Source organism: Pogona vitticeps, chromosome 5, assembly GCF_051106095.1.
Source record: "Pogona vitticeps strain Pit_001003342236 chromosome 5, PviZW2.1, whole genome shotgun sequence".
NCBI classification, from domain to species: domain Eukaryota; kingdom Metazoa; phylum Chordata; class Lepidosauria; order Squamata; family Agamidae; genus Pogona; species Pogona vitticeps.
Genome location: NC_135787.1, coordinates 59,725,396 through 59,747,283, shown reverse-complemented (window position 1 = coordinate 59,747,283; position 21,888 = coordinate 59,725,396). Strand labels below are relative to the sequence as shown.

At 37.9% G+C, this 21,888-nt stretch overlaps 1 protein-coding gene and 1 long non-coding RNA gene across 5 annotated transcripts in view; one reads left to right on the top strand and one right to left on the bottom strand.

Moving 5' to 3' along the window:
• The window catches only part of TENM3 (teneurin transmembrane protein 3), a 1,852,170-nt gene that overhangs the window by 684,571 nt on the left and 1,145,711 nt on the right, over positions 1–21,888 (bottom strand). The window lies entirely within an intron of this gene.
• LOC144589400 (uncharacterized) overlaps positions 1–21,888 on the top strand; it is a 103,471-nt gene that overhangs the window by 55,186 nt on the left and 26,397 nt on the right. The window contains exon 2 of the long non-coding RNA XR_013545485.1: positions 13,330–21,888. This exon is cut by the window's right edge and continues 26,397 nt beyond it. This is a non-coding gene — a long non-coding RNA (uncharacterized LOC144589400). The remainder of the gene's footprint in view (positions 1–13,329) is intronic.

Below are 21,888 nucleotides of genomic sequence, written 5' to 3'. Positions count from 1 at the left end.
TGTATTCCTTGAATCCCACAAGGGGGAAAGGTGGGAGATAAGTGAAATAAATAAATATATGCATGCACACACAAACAAAGGGCCTGCCACCACCTGCTGCCACCACCTGCTGTCGCTGCCAACAATGTGCCTGCTGCCGCCATCACCCACCACTACCACCTTCAAAGGCAGCAGGCCCGACTTCCCTTCCAGGAGCTGATCTGCTGCCTCTGCCCACACATGTGCCAGCCAGTTGATGTGCTGGTGCATGTGTAGAGATGGTGGACAGATTCTACAAATGAAAGCTGGCTTGCTATCTCTGTGCATACATTGGCCGATCAGCTGGAGGAACTGGGCAGCGGGGGTGGGCAGTGGAAGAGGGCCCATAGAGATACAACAATGCGACTTAGACAGATGGGTCCCAGTTGCAAGTGAAATCACGAGTCCCTCCAAAAACCCCTGAGTCGGGTCCAAATCAAGTTGTTGGTGTGACTTAAGTCAGAGTCGACAGCAACTTGTGACTTCTGACCGGCGAGTCTCCATCCCTGGCAATTTCTAATGGACACAAAGAGCTAAGCTTCCAAGGAAGCATCTGAAGAAGTGAACTACTGTCCATGAAAGCCACAAAAGGTCTTTAAGATGCCACAGGACTCTTTATTGTTTTTTGCTGCAACAAACTAACAAGGCTACCCCCTTGAAGAATAAGAACTTAGGAATCTGAATTACACTAAACCATATAATTGATATTCTTGCTAGGTAAAGCAAAAGACACTAATAAGAAGAAAATATGAATGCAGGATGCTGACTCATATTGAGTTAAACAACTGGCCCGTTTAGCTCATCTAGGGATGGGAAACCTGTTGCCCTCTAAGTATTGTTAGGCTATAGCTTTCATCATCCCTGACTACTAGCCATGATTGTGATTAGAGATGGCCATAAACCGCAGTTTGGAGGTTTGGTGCAATTTGGCAGTTCAGTTGCACAGCTGTTCCATGGGTGCCCTGGCTCCTCCAGAGGGTGCCCACTGGAAGGCAGTGACATGGCTTCCCAGCCCTGCCTCCACTGGTGGGTTCCCACTTAGATACAGCACCTGGAGGAAGGGGGGGCTGGCTGTAAGTGCTATAAGTACAATACAGTATGGTTTATTGTTACGGTCCTTAGACCAATCAAACGGTGGGGGGGGGAGTAGACATTTACAGTTTCCAAAATTCCAAATACCTTGTAAAAATATTTGACATTAAAAGACCATTTAAAATCTAGTATCTAGCTACCATAACATTTCAAAATTTCAGGTACTTTGTAAAAAAAAAAAATTGACATTCAAAACACAATTTAAAATCTAGTATCTAGTTACCATGGAATTTCCAAGACCTGAATATCGCCATACAAAATCTGGCTATTTGATAAGTGATCTAAGGAGTGTATATCAAGAAACTCAAGTCTATTTTTTCTTTGATCAGTGGGGTGATGATCTCCTTACAAGCCACCTCGCAATCAATCAATTCTTTATTTACAGAGAAATAAATACAGACAACCCAGATCCACACAATCTCTGCAATACGTAAAAACTTTAAACATAGACATAAAGCAAACAAAGAAGTATACAAAAAGGACAAAACAAACAAGTATACAAACGATTCAAAACCCTCCATACCAATACCAGAGTCAAGTATGGGGAACTGGGGGGGGGCAGGGGCTGGAAAGCTGCACCACTGTCTCTGAGTGGGGCACCAGCCAGAAGAAGCAGGGCGGGGAAGCTATGCCTCTGCCTCTGGGCGAGCATCCCTTGGAGGAGTCAGGGCTGGGAGACCAGGGTGCCCATGGAACATCTGTGTATCCAAACTGCAGAACCGTGCCAAATCATGGTTTGTCCCCATCTCTAATTGTGATTATGGGAATTAGAATAATTACCTATGGAAACCTGTAGTTTTCTCAACCCCTGGCCAATATTGACTGACAATGACTCTCCGCGGTTTCAGGCAGGAGTCCCATCTGGAGACAGAAAGGATTGAATCTGGGGGTTCCTGCTCTAAAACTAACAGCTGAAATGCATCCACAAAATAGTGTGGCAACTTGTTTGAAAAGCCACAGGATGGCTGGAATTCTGTTCATTGCATAAGCCAAATCATAACCTTCTGTCCATGTCTCTCTGGTAAACAAAGCACCCTGGTACAATTTTCAGAGGCGAACAAACACAGTGGCTTGGTGCATGTGCACCCATACCCCCAAGAACTGCAGCGATACATTTTGTTTACCAGGGAGGAACATACAGAAAGTACAATTTAGTTTCACTACAAACAAGATTTCAGCCTTTGTGTTCATATAGTTTCCCCCTCCACAGTTATAAACCAAACAGCTGTGAATGACAAATGGTAGGAATGTGAATATTTAGACATCTTTGATAAGTAAATGTCTTCCTACACACTCCTCACTATTTCAATCTATTGTTATATGCTAACATAGAAGTGTCAACCAAATCTTGTCAATAATGCATTCTCTTGATAAAAGCGGGTGCAAAGCACAGCATGTTGATTGATTACAAGTGTATGACATCTTTTAAAACCAAATTGCTACTGCCACCTTTTATGCTTTACTGACACTTAAATGAACTACAGTATCTTTTAAATGAATATATTATGATTTTTTAAAATGAAGTATTATAAAATGCTTTTGTAGTAAAGCACTGGCAGGCAACTGATTAATTAAAATGACCAATTAAATAAAACTGAAATCAGAAAAAAGAGGGATCATGTGATTAATTAAATTCCATTTCTAAATATATTTTCTTTACATTTTAAAACATGCCATCTCCATAATGATGAGATCATTCTATAAATCAAGGACAAAAATATTTGCCTGCACATGCTTTTCTCCTATTTTTCATTTAATTGTTTTAGTGGTATGCTCTTTGAGTATACAATTTTGGTAGCCATTTTAACTGTCCCTTCTCAATTCTATTAAACCATTTAGATATTCTGTGGACTTTGGAACATATATTCCCAGGCCTGTCCACCCTATGGGCTGGGCTGGGCTGGGCAACTCTAGAGGGCTTAGGAGTTAATTTTCTACCCCCAACATCCAATAGGTGTACGTCCATCTTCTGGAAATGTGAAGAATTGGGTTGCCTCCAATTTTAAGAATTCTATATTAGAATTATTAATTATTCTATAAGTCTGTAAGTCTATAATAATAATAATAATAATAATAATAATAATAATAATTATTATTATTATTATTATTATTATTATTATTATTATTATTATTATTATTATTATTATTATTATTATTATTATTATTATTATTATTATTATTATTACAAATATAGAGTCTCAGCAAGGTAATTTTACATTATGTCAAAGAGACATTAGTGAGTGGGGATGTTCTGAAATGTCCCTAAATATTTCATTTAACACCATGAAACTAGAGAAGCAATATAAATGTCAATGCAAATTCAAAATTTCCAAATGAATCTACAGCTCATAGCACAAACTTCTCCAGGATGTTGGTGCAATTTTACCTTTTAAGTCATATTGTACCAGCTGAAGCACTTATTTACAATACCTCATACCAACATTTGGGCCTCAAAGACCTCTAAGGTGGTTAGAAAACATTTCAAAAACAATTTGAAGTGATTTTAAACTTTCATAAATAAAAGGAGAAAGCATTATCATAAAAAAAAACACCTTGTTACATTTGTCTCAAGAGGACACACATGCCAACCAAAAAACCCACATGACTACCACATGACCTTTATAAACAAATTCAGAAATCCTGATCTTTCAGTCAATTTATTTCAATAGTGTAGTCAGGCTCTCAGCTACACTAGCTTCCAATTTGTTTCCAGACTCAATTAAAAGGGCTGATGATGATTAGTAAGCCCAGTTATTTGCAACCTTGATGTGCTTTATTGTGTTTATAGTTGACAAACTGGAATTAAATTGGCTCAAAGATGAAGTATAAATGCTTTAAACAAACAAACAAATAAATCAATCTTGAAAAAGTATCCAGTTTTTCTAGAATCTAATACAGCAGGATATGCAACAATGGGCTCAAGTTAAAGGAAGCCAGATTTCGGTTTAATATCAGGAAAAACTTCCTAACTGTTAGAGCAGTATGACAGTGGAACCAGTTACCTTGGTAGTTGGTGAGTGCTCCAACACTGGAGACATTCAATAAAAACTTAGATAATCACCCGGCAGATATGCGTTGGTTGTATTCCTGCATTGAGCAGGGAGTTGGACTTAATGGCCTTGTAGGCCCCTTCCAACTTCACTTTTCTATGATTCTATGAAAATATTATAAGCAAGATTAAATTGCAGTGAAATTTAATGCCTACTGAAAACTGGAAAACCTGATGCCTTTATTGAACATATAGTTCACATGATTTGACTGTAATCAGTAAACTGTGTCTTTCTGTCATCATCATAAGTTATTTCAAGTGATTAATCCTAAATAAAAGGTCAGCACTAAAATAACCTATAAAACAAAAGTAGAATGTATTTCCAAATTAAAACGTATAAATTCTTCTATATTTGTAGATGATGATTGATAAAATTAGAACCAGTTACACAGATTTGAAATGAATTTTTATAAATTACCAGTAGTATCATTTTAATAAACCTACTTACAAGCTACGCAGAACTGCATTTTGTAGATAATCAGTTCTAAACAAAATACAAGGTCTGGTTCACCTAATGTAAACTAAAAGGCTATTATCACAGAGTAAATATACTATTTGATTTTAGATATTTCACTTTGTTCTCACAGAGAGACTGGTCTTTTCAGCAGAGCCTAAAAGAAGGAGAGTGAAGAAAGGAGGGGATAAGCCTTGAAAGGTTTGATGGTTTGCTCTTCAACATCCCTGACTAGATTAGTTGAAAGAAACCAAACAAAATGTTTTAAAGCTTATCCTGATCAGCAAATATATGCCCAAGGCAATTTAAAAAGAAAAAGAAATCACACACACAATCTCTTCACTAATACTTAAGGACATTGAGAAGATGTAAATTTTCTTCCTTTTCTTATTGTAAAAGATGAGGCAGACAGGGGAATGAAAGAGGGCTATGCTGCAAATCCAATAAGTGTTTTGTTGGAAACTGAGTGTCCTACACAAGTATGATGACTGATAAACAATTAAGGAATATAATTGCCCTTGTCAACCTTGAACCCAGAGTGAACTAAAAAACAAGGAAATAAAATCAATATTTCACCAGCTCTGCTACATTGCTACTGTGGTTTTGTTTGCACAGAGAAGACAAAAATCAATGTACTGCCTGAAAACCCGCTTTCAGTATTCTAAGTCTACCAATGTATTAATGCTATTGATTACAAGAAGGTGAGCTTACATAGTATCAAGCAGATGTCACTTATGATGTGGTCTGTCATTGTTTTGAAAAGATTTTATTTTACTGTAACAGTACAATCCTATAGCTGTCAATATAAAAAGTTCAATTGATTTCAGTTAGGTTTACTCCCAAGTAAGTAGTTATAAGTTTGTTCTCAAATAATGTGCACTTTCTTACAGAGAAACACAAATAATGCACTTTTTTAACACAAATGCAAATTCTGCATCAAGCGGTATCCCAAGTTCTGTTTCATATCAGCTGACAACAACATGGAAATAATTCTCCATTTATTGCAGACAAGAAGGAGGGGAGGCTGACACCTCCCAAAATTTGGGGTGAACCTTCCCCTTGTTCTGGGTCATAGACTACCCCAATTTAGTAACAGAATTAGCTTGGTGGATCTCAGTACAGGTAGTTTTATCACATTTTTTCTTGCAATCAGACAGTAATAGGGTGGTGAAAGTGGGGAGAGGGGAGGAGGAGGAGGAGACTATTTCAGTAAATCTGTGGATTTGGAAAGATGTTAAAGTTTAATGACAGACTAGATTTCAAGGGATGATATCAACACTGTGTTCTTGTTTATAAATGATACCTAGATCTTCAGTTAAAACACTGCATGCTTACCTGCTTATTTCTTCACTTGAAAGATTATACCTACGACCATCCTCTAAGAACTCTGACAAGGTGGGCAAGAAATATAATTGCAATTAGAGATGTGCTGAGATACCAGAAACGATCCATTCCTACACTAAGTCATAAGGCCTACCTGCTGATTCCCAGGTAGCATAGGTACTTAATTTACCTCCATGCTGAGCATCTAGTTGCTGTTTGCATTTCACAGGAGAGATCCATTAACCATATCAATAGTAGCCATCCAATTATAAACAGAGCAGCTCACTTCAGCTATCACAATATGTTAGGCTGCAAAGAGGCAAATCATGAAGATGATACATCATAATTACAACAGTCTGATAACAGGTTATGTGCATGTGAGAGCTATCAAAAGAGCAACACATTATATCCAAAACCAACACCAGCTATTAGAGGAGGCAGATTGGCCTTTTCCCCTTCCCCTTGTGGATTGAAGTGACAAAAACCCCCACTGAATGTCAAACTACTAATGCTTCTGCTTTCCAAACCTGATGTTTTTCTGGCAGGAATTTTATCCCCATAATGGCAAGTATCTGTTTTTCTTCTTACTCTAGAGAACTTCATGTTATTATGAGCAAAAAAAGCCCATCAAAGAGAAGACCAAAAATGTGGATTGGTCTCTGTGGAAAATGTGAATCTACAGTGAAAACGTTAGCCTCTGCAAGCAATCTAATTTGTGGGTTTTTTATTGGTACAAAAGTTGTTTTTTAGGCATTCTTATATTTCCAGTAAAAGGAAGCAAAATCTGATAAACATTTTTCCAATATAACCTGAACTTATGGAGGCAAGATTCAACTAGTTCTGGTGAAATGAAGAACACACTAATGAAGTTTCACAGTTTTTGTTATTTATACACGGTAGAAATGGAAACTGAATTCCACTGCTAGTGTATATTGTTAACAAAACAATTGCAATTGGTCAAGATAATTGCCTTATGGAACAGATGACAGTTTTCCTAAAAATTAATATTTTAGTTGCATATCCATTATAAACACAAACATAATTATATACGATTCCTCTTGTCATCAATATAATAGCACTGTGTACATTATAGCTTTTCATGGAAATCAAGTCTAGACTGAAAAACACTTTGCAAAAACCAAACAAACCACAAATCATTTTGGAGAACGAAGCTATCCCTCCTATTTAAAATAAAACTATTTGATACTGTTCAAAGAAAAAATTTAAAAGTTAATGGTAACTTAGCCAAACTGAAGTTACTCCATCTCCTGTTCCTTGCATCTCAATTCAACAAAGATTGCAGAAGGGTTGTGAGAGAAATTTATATTATACACGGATACCCTAGTTTTTAGAATACCTCCTTTCATGGGACTGTAAAAAGACCGTGAAAATAAATTATCCTATCACTTTTTGTATTATAATCTAATATTGGAATAGTTTCTTCTGTTGAGCTATTAGGTTTGATTCAGATGTAATAATATGCAATGTTTCTGTGCCCCCTCTTCTTTAAAGAATAAAATGTAGTAAAATTGATGCAAGGTAAGGGAGGATGTCCATGAAAACAGGGTAGAAGCACATTAACAAAAGCTGCCTCTGCCCAGTTTTCAGGAATTCTACTACAAGACCTGCTTCTTGATCCACCCCATTCAATAAGGTCCCCATGTAAAATTTTCAAGGAGCTGGATGGGCTACCCAGGAGTGGAGAAGATACAGTTATATATCTTGTTTCATGCACCTAAATCTGGATATAAATTGTGGAGAGATAAGAAGGGGAAAGAGCCAACCTGTGTGACTTTGGGCAAGTTGCAAAGTCTCAGGAAGCCTCCAAAAGAAAGGAATAGCAAACCACTTGTAAGTTCTTCTTTATCTAGGAAACCTTGAAATTGGCCTCCAGAAGTTGGAATTGACTTAATGGCAGATAGTTAATACAGGTATTATATAAGTAGTACTGCATATGTTCCCCTTCTCGGATTGTTGCCTTGTCATGGCGAAGGGGCTTGAGTAATTCAGAGAAGCTATGGGCTATGCCGTGCAGGGACACCCAAGACAGACAGGTCATAGTGGAGAGTTCTGACTAAATGTGATCCACCTGGAGCAGGAAATGGTAGGCCACTCCATTATCTTTGCTAAGAAAACTCCATGGACAGAAACAAAAGGCTAAAAGATACAATGCTGGGAGATGAACCCCTGAGGTCGGAAGGTATCCAACATGCTACTGAGGAAGAGCGGAGGACAACTACAAGTAGCTCCAGAGCTAATGAAGTGGTTGGGCCAAAGCCAAAAGGACGCTCAGCTGTGGATGTGCGTGGAAGTGAAAGGAAAGTCCAATGCTGCAAAGAAAAATACTGCATAGGGACCTGGAATGTAAGATCTATGTACCTTGGGAAGCTGGATGTGGTCAAAGAGGAGATGGCAAGAATAAACATTGCCATCCTGGGTGTCAGTGAACTAAAATGGACAGGAATGGGTGAATTCAATTCAGATGATTATCATATCTACTATTGTGGGCAAGAATCCCGTAAAAGGAATGGAGTAGCCCTCATAGTCAACAAAAAAGTGGGAAAAGCTGTACTGGGATACAATCTAAAAAATGATAGAATGGTTTCAATATGAATCCAAGGCAGACCTTTCAACATCACAATAATCCAAGTTTATGCACCAACCACCGATGCTGAAGAGGCTGAAATTGACCAATTCTATGAAGACTTATAACACCTTCTAGAACTGACACCAAAGAAAGATGTTCTTCTCATTATAGGGGATTGGAATGCTAAAGTAGGGAGTCAAGAGATTAAAAAGAACAACAGGAAAGTTTGGCCTTGGAGTTCAAAATGAAGAGTTTTGTCAGGAGAACAAGTTGGTCATCACAAACACTCTTTTCCAACAACACAAGAGGCAACTCTATACATGGAAATCACCAGATGGGCAATACCGAAATCAAATTGCTTATATTCTCTGCAGCCAAAGATGGAGAACCTCTATACAGTCAGCAAAAACAAGACCTGGAGCTGATTCTGACTCCGATCATCAGCTTCTTATAGGGAAATTCAAGCTTGAACTGAAGAAAGTAGGAAAAACCACTGGGCTAGTCAGGTGTAATCTAAATCAAATCCCTTATGATTACACAGTGGAAGTGAAGAACAGATTTAAGGAACTCAATTTGGTGGAAGAACTATGGATGGAGGCTCGTAACATTGTACAGGATGCAGCAACAAAAACCATTCCAAAGAAAAGGAAATGCAGGAAAGCAAAGTGGCCGTCCAATGAGGCCTTACAAACAGCAGAGAAGAGAAGGGAAACAAAATGCAAGGGAGATAGGGAAAGTTACAGAAGATGGAATGCAGACTTCCAAAGAATAGCAAGGAGAGACAAGAGGGCCTTCTTAAATGAACAATGCAAAGATATAGAGGAAAATAACAGAAAGGGAAAAACCAGATATCTGTTTCAAGAAAATTGGAGATATTAAAGGAACATTTTGTGAAAAGATGGACATGATAAAAGACAAAAATGGTAGGGACCTAACCAAAGCAGAAGACATCAAGAAGAGGTGGCAAGAATACACAGAGGAATTATACCAGAGAGATCTTGATGTTCCGGACAACCCAGATCGTGTGGTTGCTGACTTTGAGCCAGATATCCTGGAAAGTGAAGTCAAGTTGGCCTTAGAGAGCATGGCTAACAACAAGGCCAGTGGAGGTGATGGCATTCCAGTTGAACTATTTAAAATCTTAAATGATGACACAAAAGCCTTTGACTGTGTGAACCACAGCAAACTATGGCAAGTTCATAAAGAAATAGGAGTGCCTGACCACCTTATCTATCTCCTGAGAAATCTATATGTAGGACAGGAAGCAACAGTTAGAACTGGATATGGAACAACTGCTTGGTTCAAAATTGAGAAAGCAGTACGACAAGGCTGTATATTGTCTCCCTGCTTATTTAACATATATGCAGAATACATCATGCGACAGGTAGGACTGGAGGAATCCCAAGCCGGAATTAAGATTGCCGGAAGAAATATCAACAACCTCCAATATGCAGATGATACCAATCTGATGGCAGAAAGTGAGGAGGAAGTAAAGAACCTCGTAATGAGTGTGAAAGAGGAGAGTGCAAAAATTGTCTGAAGCTCAACAAAAAAACTAAGATCATGGCCAGTGGTCCCATCACCTCCTGGGAAATAGAAGGGGAAGATATGGAGACAGTGACAGATTTTACTTTCTTGGGCTCCGTGATCACTGCAGATTGAGACAGCAGCCACGAAAATAAAAGACGCCTGCTTCTTGGGAGGAAAGTGATGACAAACCTTGACAGCATCTTAAAAAGCAGAGACATCACCTTGCCAACAAAAGTCTGTATAGTCAAAGCTATGGTTTTTCCTGTTGTGATGTATGGAAGTGAGAGCCGGACCATGAAGAGAGCTGACCTCCGAAGAATTGATGCCTTTGAATTGTGGTGCTGGAGGAGGCTCTTAGAGTCCCCTGGACTACAAGGAGAACAAACCTATCAATCAAGCCTGAGTGCTCACTGGAAGGACAGATCCTCAAGCTGAGGCTCCAATACTTTGGCTATCTCATGAGAAGAGAAGACTCCTTGGAAAAGACCTTGATGTTGGGAAAGTGTGAAGGCAAGAGGAGAAGGGGACGACAGAGGATGAGGTGGTGGGACAGTGTCATCACAGCAACCAACATGAATTTGACACAACTCTGGGAGGCAGTGGAAGATAGGAGGGCCTAGTGTGCTCTGGTCCATGGGGTCACGAAGAGTCGGACACAACTAAATGACTAAATGATGGCGATTGTTTTCTTCATGGAAAAAAAACCATATAGTTTCCTTTCCCGAAACTAAGGAAAGTGGAAATGTAACTAAAGGCAGAAAAAAAACACCTCACCCCCTACCCACTACTGCTCCTTAAATCAAAACTACTAATTTTGAAGAGATTTATCTCCTCACTAGCACTTGAGTTCTTCTCTTCTTTGAGTCCATTAGACAACAGCAGGCAGACCAGGCAGCAAGAAAAGTAATTCATAAAAGGAAAGATAAAAAGGGAGGAGTTGCTTAAAAAAACCTAATTCCAAGGAAGCATACTGGCACAGACAGAGTGCCTGGAAGCAGCAGAAATTATCTACAATCTATTATCTTAGAACTGCACATGCAGAAGAGACCCTGTGGATCTTCTATTCTAACCCGTCACAGAGACCCAGTGGGGAGTGAAACTCCCAATCTCTGGCTTCGCAGCCAGATGCCTAAAGCACTGAACTATCTAGAGGTCTTAAACAACAACCTCAGATATGCAGATGATACCACTCTGATGACAGAAAGTGAGGAGGAATTAAATAACCTCTTAACGAGAGTGAAAGAAGAAAGTGCAAAAAACGGTCTGAAGCTCAACATGAAAAAAAAAACCTAAGATCATGGCCACTGGTCCCGTCACCTCCTGGTAAATAGAAGGGGAAGATATGGAGGCAGTGACAGATTTTACTTTCCTGGGCTCCATGATCACTGCAGATGGTGACAGCAGCCATGAAATTAAAAGATGCCTGCTTCTTGGGAGGAAACAATGACAGACCTAGACAAAAAAGCAGATACATCACCTTGTGTCATGAGTTCAGCCGAAGATCTGGAACCTGAGGGGTTAGCTACAGCTGAAGAGAATGCTGAGTGTTTAGAAGCACAGACAGCTGAATCACCACCAGATTTTCCTCCCCCAGTAGCCAGGGTAACGGATAGACTTCTGCAAAGACTTATGATGCAAAGGTCAGAGGATCGCCTGAATGCTGCCCGCAGAAACATCAGGTCAGTTAGCCCTGAGTATTGACAGGATAAAAGGCTTCCAGCAATTCAATGACTGTTTTACTATATAATCTGCTCCCAGATGGCTGGGAAGCTCGTGGAAGCAACAAGTCAAATCTCTGGCTCGCATCCATGATCCTGACTACCTTGTTCTTTGGACCTTGGCTTTGGACTCTAACCGTGGACTACGTTGTGTGATTTGGCTTTGGACCCTGACCTTGGATTATAGTTTGTGATTTGGCTTTGGCATTTTGATATCGGCTCTGCATTCTCTGAACTTCTGATATTGGACTGGCTTATCAAATGTTGCTCTTGAAATCCCTGGCAATGTGACACCTTGCAAACAAAGGTCCACATAGTCAAAGCTATGGTTTTTCCAATAGCGATGTATGGAAGTGAGAGTTGGACCATAAAGAAAGCTGACCGCTGAAGAATTGATGCTTTTGAATTGTGGTGCTGGAGGAGGCTCTTGAAAGTCCCCTGGACTGCAAGGAGAACAAATGGAATCATTCTAAAGGAAATCAACCCTGAGTGCTCACTGGAAGGACAGATCCTGAAGTAAGGCTCAAATACATTGGCCATGTCATGAGAACACTCCCAAAAAAGACCCTGATGTTAAAATGTGAAGGCAAGAGGAGAAGGGGGACAACAGAAGACGAGATGATTGGACAGTGTCATCGAAGCTATCAATATTAATTTGACTCAACTCCGGGAGCAGGGGAAGACAGGAGGCCCGGGCATGCTCTGGTCCATAGGGTCACGAAGAGTCGGACACGATGTAATGACTGAACAACAACTGCATATGTTCAATAGTATTGTGTCATGAAAGCTTCTTTACCTGGCATTTTTAAATAAAACACAGCCATGAATGACTAGGTTTTGGGTACTAATGCCTAAATAATGCCTATATGTATAAATCAAAATTTATTGTGACAGTTTTCTTTGCTTATTGGATCATCTTGTGTTTTAAGTTATGTAAGTAAAATGGTTTTAGAAGCTTAGCTGTAGTTTAGAAAGTTTCCAGTCACCTTTTCTCTCAGCTACAGCCTCACTTGACAGCTTCCCAGTCCCCCCTCTTGCAATATGAAGGAAAGTAATCTTACCAAGCTGTTGGAAGGATTATTACAACTAGATAATGCAGGTGAAGTGTTTTGCAAGTGTAATCGTGGCCTATGGTATTTTAATTACAGAACGGAATATCACCGTACATGTCCATTGAGGATTACTGTTAGTTTAGAAGGCTTCTAAATATCATCTTTACCTCACAGGAGATCAGGCCTATCTGAGGACTCTGTGCAGCTTGGTTAAAATGTGTAAAGTGGAAAATTCATAAATTATAGAGGGCAGAATAATCTATATGCTGACTTGTTCTACCAGATGTTTGTGTTTTCAATCAGTTATTTCAGGAGTTCTCTTTTGACAAATTGATGGGTAAGAGTGGAATTATTTTTTTTCTCTGGCTCCATTGTGAGATGTGTAAATGCAGACTTACAATTGTCACTGATTGTTACTGATATTATAAAAGGAGATATAACTGAGCATGTTAAGCCAGATAACTATGTTATTTCTTAATTTTTATTGTAGATTATTCTCTTTGCAGACTGCGATGCCCTCTGTCAGAATACAGTGGTACCTCGCTAGATGATGACCTCGCAAAATGACGAATCTGCATGACGATGAGGTTTTGCGATCACTATAGCGATTTGCAAAACAGTGATTCCAATGCGCGTTTTTCACTTTACAATGATTTGATCCGTGCTTCGCGGACCGTTTTTTCGCAAGATGATTTTTACAGCTGATCGGCGGCTTCGCAAAATGGGCTCCCTATGTTATCGGGACCAATGCTTTGCAGGACAGCCATTTTTACAGTTCCGCAAAATGGCTTCCCTATGGGCGATCCTCGCAAAAGGACAATGATTTTTTCCCAAGAGGTTTCAATGCATTCCAATGGGGAAACGGTTTTCGCAAGACGATGATTTTGCTAAACAGTGATTTTCATGGAACGAACTATCGTCGTCATGCGGGGAACCACTGTATATTGGCCAATGTCTTATTGCCTCAAAGATGCCCTGGAAGGGAATCTCAAGCATCTTCCTTGCTGGGGTAAGCTTCCTACTGCATTATTCTCACACTGGTCGTGGTATTGGCCATACAGCTTACCATGTGATGGAAAGCCTGCCAGAGTGGTAGGATGCTTATGAGAGAGCCGTCTGCTCCACATTCTGGCAACAATATTGAGACCATTGACTGATATATCCTTTAATCTTTAAAAAAACCTCCTTAGAAGTCTTTTAAAAATACAACTGTACATTCTTATAGGAAAGTAAGTATATTTTGTAATATTGTGTATCATTAAATTAATAAAAATGAATGACATGAAGATTTAAAGAATTCCAAAGTCACTTACTACAATACAGTAAATGAATAGAATTTGTTGGGCTATTTAGTTAGTTTAAAATTTATTTTATTTATTTATTTATTTGATTTTTACCCCGCCCCTCTAGACTAATAATAAAAGAGCTGGACAACTGACCACTGCCCATGTTAATTATCAGTCTTGATACTGCAGTTGTGGACTTTAAAATTTTCATTAATTAATTAATTTATCACAGCCACATCAACGTCCCTAGCAATAGAAGAAACATTAAGTACCATCATTTCATACTTATCTGCTAATTTATTAAAGTGTCTTGGCAGTATCAGTATAATGAGATTATTTAACAAATACGTTGTGTAAAAGAGGCATGTGCAAATAAAATCATTGTCCTTCAGGGCTTTTAGAGAAGGTTTGTATACTGACCTTATAATAAAGTTTAGCATCTGTACCTCCAAAAGTTAGCATCAACGCAATGAGAAAAAACTAATTAAAGCAAATTAGCTTAATGCGCACATGCAGGATAAGACAGATTACTTCTTAAAATCCAGGAAGATAATAGCACCCATATGGGATATGTTTTTGGCATTTTTCATATAAATTGGACAGTTTTAGAGGATAAATATGGTACAAAAATCCTTACAGGCAATTACATCTTTTCAATGCTAGTGGCTGACATCATAAAAGTATAATTTTAATTGCTATTAATTGCATTAAGTCTACTCTTATTGAATACTTAATGCCATCTCTGACAATAGTACTAATTTATATACTTTAATGAAGCTTTCATATGAGAAATTTGGAATTATGTGAACATTTTCATAACATTTAAAGCATCAAATTTTACTAGTTAGAAAGCTTCCATTATGAAGGCATTTTGTTCTATAACTGTTCATTTTCTTTGTCATATTTCTCTTGTCATTTCCTCTTGAGGAGAAAGGCGGGGTATAAATATTTTAAATGAATAATAAATAAATATTAAAAATTAATATGGGTGTTTCTGCAAGACACATATTTTAGAATGTAGTTTATACTTCAGAATCGGTTTTAATTTTCCAGCTTTCTGCTACTGGCTTCTGACATGCTTGTAGGCATTAAGGCAAACTCTGTTAACCTGAATTACATCAGAAATACAATTCACATGAAGACAGTATTACTGGCTCTGAGAAGTTATTTTCTGAGATGACACTGATGAAATATATTTGTAAAGTATTTGGCTCTTGATGCTGACGTAGAATTCTTGTTGAAATGCTACAGATTTGACTAGCATAAATTAAAAACAATTTTAACCAGTAGAATGTATCATAACAGAAATTACAAAATTTTGTAACACAAGAAGAAATGATATTGCTCATTTCTACTTTGCCCGTTTTCATAGTCATTTCTGCAAAGATACTAGTTATCTCCAGTTGGTGCTATTATTGTGACCTGCATTATTAAAAGATTAAAAATTAATTCATTTCAGTCAAGTCTAGTTTCAGTATGTGGCCATTAGTAAGCATCCTGGTTACACTAATGGAAAAATAAATAAATAAATCCATTATTATCTCCTAATTTGTTTTCATGTTATGTTTCTAAAGCTATGCGATCTCTTTAAAGTGGCCAAGGCACTAAACATGACATAAATTATTGAATGGGGGTGGAAATCTGCTTTAAAGAACTCCCAGACCTTTTGTAAATTTGAGTCTGCTGTCTGAGCTCTGTAAATGTTAATGAACCAGAGGTTTCAAAAAATTATTTAAAAGCATAATGGGAGAGGGAAACATGTCATTCATTTTTCCTGTGATGCTACCAAAGCTCTTTCTAATTAAGATGATGCCCCTTATAGATCTTATGGATGATGCGGAATGTTTTTCAGTAGCTTTTGGTGAGACAGTTTTGAATTTTGACAGAATTTCAAAAGCGTATCAGTGTCAGATATAACTCCTAGGTGTTGGTTACATATTTCATTCCAATTTTGGTGGATCATCATATAAATTAAACTGAACAATTTCACTAAGTGTCACTAAGTTTTCATTGTTTTAGCTTTCAGAATCAAAAAGAGCAAAAGCAAAAATACAGGCAATAGCTTTAATAGTAATATTAGGTGGTTCTGGCCTTATATGCAAAGTGATATTGGATTCAATTCAGACTGACACCAAATAATGGTTCAAGAAGATTATGAGGTTTTTTTAATGTTGTGTGCCAGCTGCATTAACAAGACATGGTTTGTAAATAATTTGAAAAACAAATCAAGATTTGACAGAAATATGTTAGCCATGCTTCCCATAATATGTGAACTGAGGAGCCATAATTAGGATTATTGCTTCAGCTCTGAAAGTCGTTTCTCTTAAATAATGGAAGTCTGGGCAAATAAGAAGTAAAAGTTTAAAAAAATCAGCCATGGGCTCTGGCTTACCTGAGGAAAGGCAGGCAAACTCAATTCTGTCAAGTATAGGCAGTAACAGTTATTGCCACTGTTCTCTAACCACAAGGTGTATTTACTCATATGACCATGCCTACATTACAACATATTCAATTACAGTTTATTTTATATGAAAATAATGGAGATCACAATCTAGTTTTCAACAGACTGTGTTGTGTGCACCATTTCTTTAGAGCCAATTAATTGCTGAATATGGAGAAGACTGAGATTAATAAAAAGAGATATTGAATATTTTTGCACTTTGACCCATATTTTTATGGTGTTTTCACTGAACTGAGTTGTAAAATACAGCGTATCCTGTTATATGTTGGGTTTTAAAGCAGTTTTTGACATCTTATCAAAAATCCCTACCCTTTATAAAAGGGGAGATTTATATGGCAGCCAGTACTAAATATTACTGTATAGTGGGATATGTAATAATGAAAAAATGAACAGGCAAATATAACATGTAGAAATGTCCTAAATAATGTCAACATGAACTGACTTAAAACTATTTATATACATCACCTGCCGTCTATACAAGCCCATTCACTGAGGTCATTAAAAAAACACCCTTTGTGGTGTTATGTTAAGGAGAGATAAATCTAATTTGAATGTGAACTTTCTTGGTGCTGGTCCACATATTTTAGAATGATTGTAGATAACTGCAGTGTACATGCTCTGCCATTTAGCACTGATCTAATGGTTTTATTGAATTGTTATTTCTCATTATGAAAGAGAATGCTTTATTTGTTATTATAAATAATTACAGTAATAAATAATAAGGCATATATAATACTAAAATGATTTGATGTTTAAGTTCTCCTTGGATTTATCATCTGAAAACAAATGTTGTATTTTAACAGTGTTCACATGTGTATACAGTGTGAGAGCACCTGAGGTCCATTTAAACATAATCTGTGAAGAGCAAAAAACCTGAAAAGATACTATCCTCTTGATATTAACAGCATGACAATTATCTATCTTTGAATCCATCTCGATTCAAAAATTGATTTGTGTTTTAGTTCACTCCTTTTAATTATTGTATTTCCTTTTGCTCTTTTTAATTGTCTCTTGTACTTGAAAATATTTCCAGAACAGATTCACTATTTCAAAAGAAATTCTTGTTGTCTTATACATGATCAAAAAGCAACGTGTATTGTGTGTGTCTAGGTTAGGTTCTGCTGGGAAATTGCTTTAAAGGTATTCTTACATGCATCAGTGTTGTGCTGATCAAAGTTAGAGGTACAAAGTGAATTTATTATGGATTATTCAGACAAAAAACCCTCTTTGGATATAGTCATTCAAGTGAAAACAAATACAATTCATTTTTATCATCTGTACATTTAGGCCAACATTGCCATTAATCCTTCAAGGCTTGAAAATGAATGGTTTGCCAGGAATAAATATATATTTTTTTCTTGTGAAAAAAAAATCATTATGAACAACCAAAACAGAATATGAAATATTCCAATCTGAGTCGGAACAGCATTAAAATGTGTATTTAGAGACAAGTGGCCCAGTTTTAAAAAACAGAATGTTATGACCTCAAAAGTACTCTTGTTTTGACACTAAACTTTAATGTTTATTTTAACGTTTGATAATTTTGCTTTTTTCCCTTCACCAATAATGGTGGCAAGTGTACTGATTTGCACATTAAAGTTGTGCTTAACGATTTATTGCTGCCAGATAAGTTTGATAATATTTTCATAAAAATAATCAGCAAGGAAACAGATTCCATGTTTACTAATATTTCTGAAACTGTGTTCAAACACAAAGACATTTTATAAAAGAAGTCTTTCATCACTGAGAACCCTGCTCTAAGACTTGATGCAGATAAAAAGTTAACAAAAGTACAGTACCTAGTGTGTGTATCCCCTCCTTGCTCTTCTCCCTTCTAACATAAATACTCTACACCAAATTGTTGGGTTAAGTCTTATGTACAGATGTCATCAGAGTGGGTTAAAATTAACTCTGGATTCATTTTGAGAAACCTGATTTAATTTCACAGCCTGCTTCCAATCTCTGAAGCACAGTTTTTGTACAGATCATGTACTTGAATAAGAAATAACTCCATTGTTTTGACTGCCCTCCACACTTGCTGTTAGCAGCAATACAATCCACATTTGTATGTCATGAGTTATCTTTGAACGACAATTTTTGAAAGCTCTGCCTTGCAAACTGTTTGAAAATAATGGTATAAAGGTAGCTGTACATCTATTCTTTTGTCCACTTTAATACACAGATGACAGCAGGAGTGGCTGTAAGTTCTCTACTCTTCACATCCACAATCATTTTGTTTCTACTTCTCCATACTCTGTTTAGAAAAGAGGAAGGACAGAATTAGAACGGAGAAGAAATAAGCTCAATCCAGGCAATATACTTCTGAGGTAGTTGTTTCTGGAGCACCAGTAAGCTGTGTAATGAGATTTCTTAGATATATTTCTACTGTTGATAGCAACTGGTTTCAATAGACTCTCTTAAAACACGTTCCAAATAAAATTCCTTCCAGCTCACTTCCCCAGACCATCCTCTAAAAATAGGAATTAATAAGAGGATGAGCCTATTTTCCAGGTTAGCCATATTTGAATTGCTGCAGTGACATATGAACTTCAGACTGAAATGCTTACTGCCAGAGTAATGCGTTTTATTGTTTACTGAAATTATATCATTCTGCTTGAGTTACAATAGGTTACAAATTAAACTGCATTGAAATGGTGAAAAGAGCAATTTCTTTATTGTGTCTGAACTATAACAAAAATCAAAAATAAAAAAGAAGGGGAAAATAAAGAAGGAAGAAGTTATTTACAATAAGCAGTAATACTGAAACCCTGGCACAAATAAAAATTACTTTTCAGTTTACCACTGGTCAGCTTATCAATAATGCTTCCAACTTTATTAACACCACTTCTGTGAATAGCAGCTGTAATCTTCCACATGGTAATGTGGGCAGTGTTCCCATTCAAATGAATGAGACCTACTCTCTTTCTCTCTAAAAACTGCAATTCATATGTTTGCTCGGGCTCAGTACGTTTGCCTATTGGTTATATTTCATGTGAAAGTAAAAGAAAGAGGAAGAAGTTAAGCTGGAGACAAAATGGTCCCTGGGGGATCTGACAGAAAGTGAATAGCACAAGGGAGCTGATGGAGGATCAGAAGAGAGAGCTGAGAACTAGGAAAGGATTAAAGTGACACCAAGAAGCTTTGTAAGGATCAGAGTGAAATTGGGTGTGGGTATGGAATAGAGTGAGTTCGGTGTGAAAACATGCCAAACCCCCAACCATTATATTCTCAGGGGGGATGCCCAAAGCTATAAAACCATAAAAAATGAAAGGGAATCTAGGTCAGGAAATGCTGAAGTTTTGCATGAAACCTTTGAGTGAAAGCAAATGCTAAGCATGCTTCTGTGCCCAAAAGGCCTATATCAGTGGGTGATCGCCATTTATCCTTATCATACCTTTCTGAATTTTTTTCACTGCTCTGAAATATAAAATGAGAATCTGGGATTTATAGAAAAGTTCATTATATGAAGAAATTCAGTCTGGTGGTATTCTATTTGAGTTTTTCAAGTAGATTAGGAAAAAAAGGAGGCAAGAGGATGTTATGAGGGAAATGGTTCCATCCGAACAGATGAAGATTATTAGGCAAAGCAGAAAGTCACAGAGACCAGAATCCTGTTCATGCAGCTTCATGTGATGTCATCAGCCACAGACTGTAATTTTTAATTAAAGGTTTTCTAACCATCACCCCCCCCCCAGGGGGGAAATCCCTTTTGACCTGGGGAAGCCTTTGGGATTGGGGTGAAGCCTTTAATGTCTAAAAATCTCCAGCAGCAGTTCCCATCTCCATGGTGGAACCAGTGGTGGCAATTTTCAGCTGTTAAAGATGTCCCTCACCATTCTGAGGCACCCATCATTTTCCGCAGGTTCAAAGTGATCCATAGGGAGCCTCAGAACCTGAAGGGGGAAAAAGAAACATTCAATCAAAGATACTCTATTTCTGGGCAAGGTTTTGGAGCACATGGTGGTATCTCAGCTCCAGAGGTTCCTAGATGGAGTGGATTGTCTAGATCCATTTCAATCTGTCTTCAGACTTGGTTTGGAATGGAGATGGCTTTGGTCACCTTGGTGGATGACCTATGCTAGGAATTGTTCAGGGAGACTGTGGCCCCGGTATCTTCCTGGAACCTTTCTGGGATGGGTCTTGGAAGTATTGTTTTACAGTGATTCCAATCTTTCCTGAATGGCTGCACTCAGAAGGTAGTGTTGGGAGAATCCTGTTCGACACCTTGACCATTGGCCTGTTGTGTTTCCTAGGGTTCAGTTCTGTCTCCCGTGCTCTTCAACATGAAGCCACTGGGAGAGGTGATCCAGAGTTTAGGGGTTTAATGCTAGTAGTATGCTGATGACACACAGCTCTCCTTTCCATCTGATTCCAAGGAAGGTGTTCTGTACCTAGATCAGTGCCTGTTGTCAGTAATGGCCTTAATGAGGACAATCAAGTTGACTATTAATTCAAACAAGACAGAGCTGCAGCTGAACAGTCAAAAGGAAACCCAAGGGATAAAGATTCAGCATGTACTTGGTGGAATTACTCTCTCCCTGAAAAGCAAAATTTGAAGCTTGAGTGTGCTCTTGGATTCAACCATGAGCTTTGTATGGACAGGCCTCAGTTGGCCAGAAATGCATTTGCATAGTTAAAAGTGGTGTGTCACGTGCACCTCTTCCCCAAGATGTCTGCTCTGCTCTGGTTTTAATTACTTCAGTGTGCTTTACATGGGGCTGCCTTTGAGGAATGTTCAGAAAATGCAGCTGGTTCCAAGTGCTGCAGCCAGACTGTTGACTGGTGCTATTTATAGAAAGCATGTATCTCTCTTAGTGGAAAAGCTGCACTGGTGGTCAGTACGTTTCCAAGCCCAATTCAAAGTGCTGGTTATGACCTCTAAAACTTTATATGGCTTTGGTTCAGGATATCTGAAGGGCTGTATCACCCTATATCAGCCTTTTTGGCTTTTATGATCTTCTGGGGAGATTCTTTTCCCAGTATCACCACCTTCCCAGGCTTATTTGGTGAGGACATGAAAGAGGGCCTTCTCAGTGGCTGCTCCCAGTCTTTGGAATGCACTGCCCTACGAAGCTTGGTTGGCCCCCTCTCTCTTGTCCTTTCATTGTCAGGCAAAGACCTCCCTTCTCAGGGCAGGCTTCTAAGCAATAAGTGGGTGGATGGGCGTCTCAGGAATGCTACAGTTATTGAACTTAAGAGATTTTTTTAAATGTTTAAAATATATTTAAATATTTTTTAATATTTTTAAAATATTGATAAATGTTTAATTATTTTAAATATAGTTTAAAATTGCATTTTAAAATTTGTAATTGCTGCAT